Genomic DNA, 8,877 nt, shown 5'->3' on the forward strand with positions numbered 1-8,877 from the left:
GGGCCCAGGCTAGGCCAGCCCTAGAGGTGCTGTGTCTTTTGTGCTACAGGCCTGGCTGACCTCAAGCTTGAAATCCCAGCCTCCCCCACTATTTATAGCCCCAGAGGACCTGGGAAGGGCAGTGTGGAGGCTGAAGGGAAAGTGGGAAGAACATGGACTTTGATCCTTGGCTCAAACACTTGGTTTTGAGATTTGGCTCCACTGCTAATGGACCACAGGACCATTGGCAAGTTACCTTATGTTGCTAAGCCTCAGTTTTCCTATCTGTAAAATGGAGGTGATAATCCATATGGGTCCTCATAGAGTCAACTTGAGAATCCAAAGAGAATATAAAGCAGCAAGTGTAGCTAGCTGTCTTCAGACCAGGCCTGCCATGGCCTTTCCAAATGCTGCCACCCCCTGGGCCCTGGGCACTGAGGTTTCCTGCAGCTGACAGCAGCGGTGCTTCAGGAAAAGCTGGGCCAGGCACCAGCGTTCTGTTAGAGGTGTTTGAGCAGAGGATGTCAAGAGTTAAGGCCTCAGTTATAAAGTGGCAGATCATCATGGGACCGAGTTATAAAAAACTAGCTGCACATCTCAGACCAGCTTAATGAGTGGATTCCAAGCTAAAGTGTGGATCTAAGTATAGATCCACACTTTGTGTACACACACACACACACACACACACACACACACACATTTTGTAGGCTGTATATCATCCTTAAACAATTCCTGGCCCCAAAAGACACTCGGTGCAGATTGTGCACACATGTGTCTTATTTATAGTCAAATTAAAGCTGAGAATAAAGCACAGATGGGAAATTCCCACTCAAATTCCAGCTGTAAGTGCAGCAGATGGATGTTATCAAGTTCGGATTTTCTTGTCTTAACATTTTTCTTTACTGCTTCCCACTAATTGTCAACATCCTCCTCACAATATGGAATTGCGTGGGCTCTGTATGCCCTAAAATTGTTCCCTTTGACACTTTATTCCTCTTTTACTTGCCTCCTCCTGAAAATAGAGTTGAATGTGACCCATTTTGAAATGTCATTGATAACAACATCTTGCAACCTCCACCAGCCACCAGGGTTAATCCTTCCCCAAAGCAGAATGCGGCCCTCTCCATGCTCAACCATGAGAGGGCAGTGTCCACATTTGCTCTGCCGTCTTGCAGTGGGTGTGGTAATCTTCATCGGTCCCTTTGAAATGCTCTTATGGATATATATATATATATATATATATATGTATACACACACACACACACTGCATATATACGTATATATGTACTGCATGTGTATATGCAGTGTATATTTATATGTAGGTATCAGATTTTTTTTTTTTGAGATGGAGTCTCGGTCTGTCACTCAGGCTGGAGTGCAGTGGCGCAATCTTGGCTCGCTGCAACCTCCGCCTCCCAGGTTCAGGCAATTCTCTGCCTCAGCCTCCTGAGTAGCTGGGATTACAGGCACCTGCCACCACGCCCGGCTAATTTTTTTTTGTATTTTTAGTAGAGACTGGGTTTCACCATCTTGGCCAGGCTGGTCTTGAGCTCCTGACCTCGTGACCCGCCTGCCTTGGCCTCCCAAAGTGCTGGGATTACAGGCATGAGCCACCGCACCTGGCCAGATTTTTTAAAACAAAGATGTATGAAGCTTACCTATATTTTGTTTTTGGATATGTTTCCTAAGTGGCCATAATTTTCACTGTTAAATAGCAATGCAAGCTCAGATGCTACCTTTTTTTTTTTTTTTTTCAGACAGGGTCTTGCTCTTTTGCCCAGGCTGGAGTGCAGTGGTGTGACAATGGCTCACTGCAACCTCTGCCTCCTAGGCTCAAGCAATCCTCCCACCTCAGCCTCCCGAGTAGCTGGGACTACAGGTGTGCACCACCACGCCTGGCTAAATTTTGTTTATTTTTTGTAGAGATGAAGTCTCACTTTGTTGCCCAGGCTGGTCTCAAACTCCTGGGCTCAAGCATTCCTTCCACCTCAGCCTCCCAAAGTGCTGGGATTACAGGAATGAGCCGTTGTGCCCGGCTCATCTGTTACATTTTGATTAGCTGACAGTCAAGGAGTTAAAGGTATAGAGCAGTCATCAAGAGATCTTTCATTCAAGAAGTATTTACTGAGCACCTACTATGTACCAGGTACTTGTGTTAGAGCTACACAGTGAACAAAACAATGATTCTCTGTTGTCATGGACCTTCTGTTGTGTAGGAGATGCTGGGCAGATGATAAACAGTTAATACATGAAATGAGCGGTTTGGGAAGAGAGGAGCTTATTGATGGCAATCTGGATGGAGAGGTGGGAGCAGGTTTGCAGTGTTAAGCAGAGTGGTCAAGGTTGGTCTCACTGGGGTAGGATTTGAGCAAAGACTTGAGGCAGGGGAGGTGCGTCCTGGGGACAGTCGAGAGGAGAGGGTTCTGCACAGACGGAGCAGCTGGAGCAAAGGCCGGGCAGGGGCACACTGGCACATCCGAGGAGGGCAAGCAAGGCTGCGTGGCAAGAGGTGAGTGTAGGGGCTCAGTGACCTCAGGCTGCCAACCTGGAGGCCATCTCCCGCCCGTACCCACCCTTTTCTTACCTCTCACAATCTTTGGCCCTTTTGGGCACTGGTTCTTCCAGAAAGCTCCCCGGCTATGTGGTGCCACACTCTCTTGGCTTCCGTCTTACCTCTCTGGCAACTCCTCTCCTATTCAGGCTTAAATGCTTCAGATCTTGTTCCCTTTGTATCAAAGGAAAGGTCATCCATGTTCCTGCACTTTGACCATATCTACAGGATGCTCAGCCATAATTCAAAAGTTAAATGTGCAATGCAGGCCTCCCAGGCGAGCTCCAGACCCTGATCAGCTCCACCGCCCTGTGGCTGGTGCTCCTCATCCGCCCCACGTTCCTGATCGCTCCCCACCCCACAGCCTGGGCCTTCCCGGGCTTCCCGGCTTCCCTAGCACGCTTCCTATTTTCTCCTTCTTGGGTCTCTTTTCCCTTCATCCAGCCCATCTCTTTGAAACCTCTTTCCCACCAAACCAGGAGATGAGCATTCGCTTTATTTTGACAGATTCGTGTCAACCTTGTTCTGAGAAGAAGGCGTCAATACATTGTGTTAGTGTATGTAGGTGGCCGAAAAAAGATAGTGAAGCAAGCTCTGTGTTCTTCCTTGGCTAATGGTGGTCTTCCCTGGGGCCCTGCTGGAGGGTTTGCCCGAGCTGTGTTTCTTCCCTAAGCAAGAGCAGAATAAAAATAGCTGTGGGCTAATCTAAGAGATAGCAGACAGGAGTCTCAGCCCTGTTGTCAGGAATGAAGGGCTCAGCCTGGGGGTGAGGGGAGGGGTGGGTGTTATCACCCCAATGTCCCTTCAGTCCCCAACAGCAGGCCCAGGCTGCTACACACCAGAAACCTCAGGGCTCGTAGTATTGGTCAACTTGCATCTTTAATGGGCCACAGTGCCTCAGTCAAAACTATGGCTTTTGGTGGCAGAGACCTGAATTCTAGTTGTACTCTTCTTGGCCATGTGCCCTCAGCAATGGATCACCTCCTCCACAACAGTTCTGACCTCTTAGCGGTACTGGGATGATCAAAGGACAAGACACATGCCAGGAGCTCACGCAGTGCCTCTCACACAGTGACCCTGGCGGCTGCCGCATTCTCTCCCAAACAAAAGCAAAACGGCCTACTACCCCTTTCTGTCTGGGGCTTAACTTTAGGAAAACAGCGCTTAGGCTAAGAAGAAGAGGATGCTGGGGTAGGCGAGAAATCAGGACCCAAGGACGGAGCACAGTTTCCCAAATGGCAAAGGACTGAGAGGGGCAGAGCAGGCCCGGGAAGTTGGCCATCTTTCCCGATCCATGGAAAAAAAAGTTAATGGGTAGAATTAGCTTAATGTGCAATGTTCTTTTTTCTTATTCTTAAATCTTTGCTCTTCCCTTCCTTCCCCTGCAATCTTGTTTGCTGGCAAAGAGTACCCCTAGATAAAATGAATCCATAGAATACCAAATGAATGTGATGGAAGAAGGAGCAAATGGTGAATCTGTTTTAATCTGATACCCTGAATGGCACGAAGAACAAGAGTGCTTCTGGCAGAAATTTCATAATTTTTAAGGAAGTCATTCTTGGTTTGCAAGAGATGGCTTTTCCGTGGCATTCTCCATTGCCACCTGAACAGGCTTCAGAAGCAATGGATTAAAGGACCAAGAGGGTGTGATCTGTCAGACTCTGCAGACTCCTGCTGCCATCCTGAGAGACCTCGTCCTCCCATCCATTCCCATATCTTATTGAGTGTGTGCTAAAGCTACACTCTGCTGCATCCTGTGGACAGAAGAGTAAGATCCCGCCTGCCTTGCAGAGCCAACAGCTTGTCAGAGATTGACCTGAAGTCAGACAGATACACTAGAGGGTATATTGAGACCCCATAGTGAATTGTAATTCCAATTCACTAAGCCGAAAGAAAAAAAATTAAGCTGAAAGTTGAGTCGTGCAAGAAATTGCCTTTCCTCTGGTTCCTAAGCAGATAGCTACGGATAAAAATTAAATATCTCCACAGGCGGCTACTCTATGTTCACCTTACCCTTATGTAAAGTGCTAATTTACTGAGCACCAGATAATTCATAATTGACCATCTCCTTACCTGCTCCTTCTCCCTTGCAACCTGTGGATGACCATACACCCTCCCTCTTTCCCTTCCAGCCAGCTTTTCCTCTTTAAATATTGAAGCCCTCAAAATCATCCTCGGAGAAAGGCACAGACCACGGACTGTTTCTGTGATTCTGTGTTTTTATCTTCCAGATATGTCCTTCACTTTGGCAAAATAAACCTTTAAATTGATTGAGACCCGTTTCAGATACCTTTTGTTTTACAAAAGCAATATATGTTCATTGTGGAAAAACTAAGAAATATGTTTAACCGAAACAAATTCCTCCCCCAAAAGATAATAGGGAGTCACAGTGCGGCCGGGCACGGTGGCTCATGCCTGTAATTCCAGCACTTTGGGAGGCCGAGGCAGGCAGATCATTTGAGGCCAGGAGTTTGAGACCAGCCTAGCTAACATGGTGAAACCCTGTCTCTACTAAAACGACAAAAGTTAGCCAGGCGTGGTGGCACATGCCTGTGATCTCAGCTACTCGGGAGGCTGAGGCAGGAGAATCGTTTGAACCCAGGAAACAGAGGTTGCAGTGAGCCGAGATCATGCCACTGCACTCCATCCTAGGCAATTGAGTGAGACTCTGTCTCAAAAAAAAATTAGTCCTTCTGGTGGGTGTGTTGTAGTCTTTATTGTGGCTTTAGTTTGCATTTCCTAATGATAATGATGTTATGTGCTTATTTACTGGCCACATATCTTCTTTGATGAAGTGTCCTGCTATGGTCTGAATGTTTGTGATTTCCTCTCCTTGCCCCAATTAATATGTTGAGATCCTAACCCCCGAGGTGAGGGTAGTAGAAGGTGGGGCCTTTGGGAGGTGATTAGGTCATGAGGGTGGAGCCCTCATGAATGGGATTAGTGCCCTTATAAAAGAGGCCCAAAGAGGCCCCAGGGAGACCCCCGACCCCTTCCACCATGCAAGGACACAGCAAGAAGGTGTCATCTAGGAACCAGGAAGTTGGCCCTCGCCAGACACTGAATCTGTCAGTATCTCACTCTTGGACATCCCAGCCTCCAGGACTGTGAGAAATATATTTCTGTTGTTTGTAAGCCACCCAGTTTGTGGTATTTCGTTATCTCAGCTTGAATGGACTAAGATATGTCTTTTCAAATTTTTTTTTTTTGAAATGGAGTCTTGCTCTGTCACTTACGCTGGAGTGCAGTGGTGCTGTTTCGGCTCACTGCAACCTCCACCTCCTGGGTTCAAGCCACTCTCCTGCCTTAGCCTCCCGAGTAGCTGGGATTACAGGTGTGTGCTACCACGCCAGGCTAATTTTTGTATTTTCAGTGGAGACGGGGTTTTGCCATGTTGGCCAGGCTGATCTTGAACTCCTGACCTCAAGTGATCCGCCTGCCTCGGCCTGTCAAAGGGCTGGGATTACAGGCTTGAGCCAATGCACCCGGCCCTTTTCAAATATTTTGACCATTTTTTTAAATTAGGTTGTTTGATTTTTTTTTTATTTTTTATTATACTTTAAGTTCTAGGGTACATGTGTACAACATGCAGGTTTGTTACATATGTATACATGTGCCATGTTGGTGTGCTGCACCCATTAACTTAATGCTTTCCCTACCCCCTTACCCCACCCCACAACAGGCCCCGGTGTGTGATGTTGCCCTTCCTGTGTCCAAGTGTTCTCATTGTTCAATTCCCACCTATGAGTGAGAACATGCAGTGTTTGGTTTTTTGTTCTTGCGATAGTTTGCTGAGAATGATGGTTTCCAGCTTCATCCATGTCCCTACAAAGGACATGAACTCATCCTTTATGGCTGCATAGTATTCCATGGTGTATATGTGCCACATTTTCTTAATCCAGTCTATCATTGATGGACATTTGGGTTGGTTCCAAGTCTTTGCTATTGTGAATAATGCCGCAATAAACATACGTGTGCATGTGTCTTTATAGCAGCATGATTTATAATCCTTTGGGTATATACCCAGTAATGGGATTGCTGGGTCAAATGGTGCTAGTTCTAGATCCTTGAGGAATCGCCACACTGTCTTCCACAATGGTTGAACTAGTTTACAGTCCCACCAACAGTGTACAAGTGTTCCTATTTCTCCACATCCTCTCCAGCATCTGACTTTTTAATGATCGCCATTCTAACTGGTATGAGATGGTATCTCAGGTTGTTTGGTTTCTTATTGTTGAGTTGTAAGAGTTGAGTATTCGTTGGGTTAGCTAATCTCCTTTTCCATCAAAAGCTTTCAATTAATACACAAGCACTGCCATGAGCTTCTTATATCTCCTTCTGAACATGTTATTTTATATCCACAAAAGCAGGCTCCGGCTTAGCATTCAGGTGGGATGCAGCAGTGCAGCACACCTGCCAGCCTCTGTGCTAATGGGTGGCGCCCTCCTCTACCAATGGTTAAATACTTTGCCCCTGTGTTCAAGTATCTGTGAGTTTATATGTATATATGTGTATACATGTGTGAACATAAAATTATCCAAATGGAAGATTACTGTGCGCACCGTCTTGCCCTGTCATCAATGTATCTTAGTGATCCTCCATTTCAGTTTCCACAGAGCTGCCACATTCTTTTTTTTTTTTTTTTTGAGATGGAATCTTGCTCTGTCACCCAGCCTGGAGTGCAGTGGTGTGATCTCGACTCACTGCAAGCTCCACCTCCCAGGTTCAAGCGATTCTCTTGCCTCAGCCTCCTGAGTAGCTGGGATTACAGGTGCCTGCCACCATGCCCGGCTAAGTTTTTTTTTTTTTTTTTGAAGAGATGGGGTTTCACTGTGTTAGCCAGGATGGTCTCGATCTCCTGACCTCGTGATCCGCCCGCCTCTGCCTCCCAAAGTGCTGGGATTACAGGTGTGAGCCACCTCGCCCGGCCAGAGCTGCCACATTCTTTCAAATGCCTACATAGTGTCCCACTGAGACACACTGTAAATAATTCATTCTGTTGGCCAGGCGTGGGGGCTCACGCCTGTAATCCCAGCACTTTGGGAGGCCAAGGCAGGTGGATCACCTGAGGTCAGGAGTTTGAGACCAGCCTGACTAACATGGTGAAACCCCGTCTCTATTAAAAATACGAAATTAGCCGGGCATGGTGGCAGGCGCCTGTAATCTCAGCTACTTGGGAAGCTGAGGCAGGAGAATTGCTTGAACCTGGGAGACAGAGGTTGTAGTGAGCTGGGATCATGCCATTGCACTCCAGACTGGGCAACAATAGCAAAACTCCATCTCAAAATACTACTACTACTACTACTAATAATAATAATTTACTCTGTTCTCTGTTGATGGACACTGATATGGTTTGGCAGTGCATCCCCTCCAAATCGCATGTTGAAATGTGATCTCCTGTGTTGGAGGTGAGATCTAGTGGGAGGTGTTTGGGTCATGGGGGTGGATCCCTCATGAATGACTTGGTGCCTTCCCTGTGGTGATGAGTTCATGAGAGATCTGGTTAAAAAGAGAGGTCAGGTGCGGTGGGTCATGCCTGTAATCCCAGCACTTTGGGAGGCCAAGGCAGGCAGATCCCCTCAGGGCAGGAGTTCAAGACCAGCCTGGCCAACATGGTGAAACCCCGTCTCTGCTACAAATACAAAAATTAGCCAGGTATGGTGGTGCACACCTGTAATCTCAGCTACTTGGGAGGCTGAGGCACAAGAATCGCTTGAACCTGGGAGGCGGAGGTTGTAGTGAGCTGAGATCACACCACTGCACTCCAGCCTGGGCGACAGAGCAAGACTCTGCCTCACAAAAAAAAAAAAAAAAAAAAAAAGTGTCTGGAACCCGCTCCACCGCCCCCTCCTTGCCATGTGATACACCTGTTTCCCCTTCACCTTTTGTTATGAGTGGAAGCTTCCTGAGGCCTCATCAGAAGCAATGCCTGCTCCATGCTTCCTGTACAGCAGGTCGAACTGTGAGCCAAATAAAACTCGTTTCTTTATAAAGTACCCAGTCTCGCGTATTCCTTTATAGTAATGCAAAATGGACTCACACAGATACTTAGATTTTTTTTCTAATACAACATCATTTTTTAATGATTCTGTCATACTCCATGATAAATTTAACCAATGCCATAGTTCAAAGGGTATTTCAGTTAACTTTTTTTCCTACTGCTTTAATAATGCTCGGTTACTATCTTTATATATACACACTTTTTCTCCCAGCCTAGATTATTTAGTCAGGCTCTTTGCTAACTGTAGGAAGATGGTGACTGCACATTCAACATCCAGCCAATCATCCTGGCGGTCCGTGGTCAGCATCTCATGATTTGTGCAAACACTCTGGAGATGCTACACAGG

Source organism: Gorilla gorilla, chromosome 4 (assembly GCF_029281585.2).
Source record: "Gorilla gorilla gorilla isolate KB3781 chromosome 4, NHGRI_mGorGor1-v2.1_pri, whole genome shotgun sequence".
Classification (NCBI taxonomy): domain Eukaryota; kingdom Metazoa; phylum Chordata; class Mammalia; order Primates; family Hominidae; genus Gorilla; species Gorilla gorilla.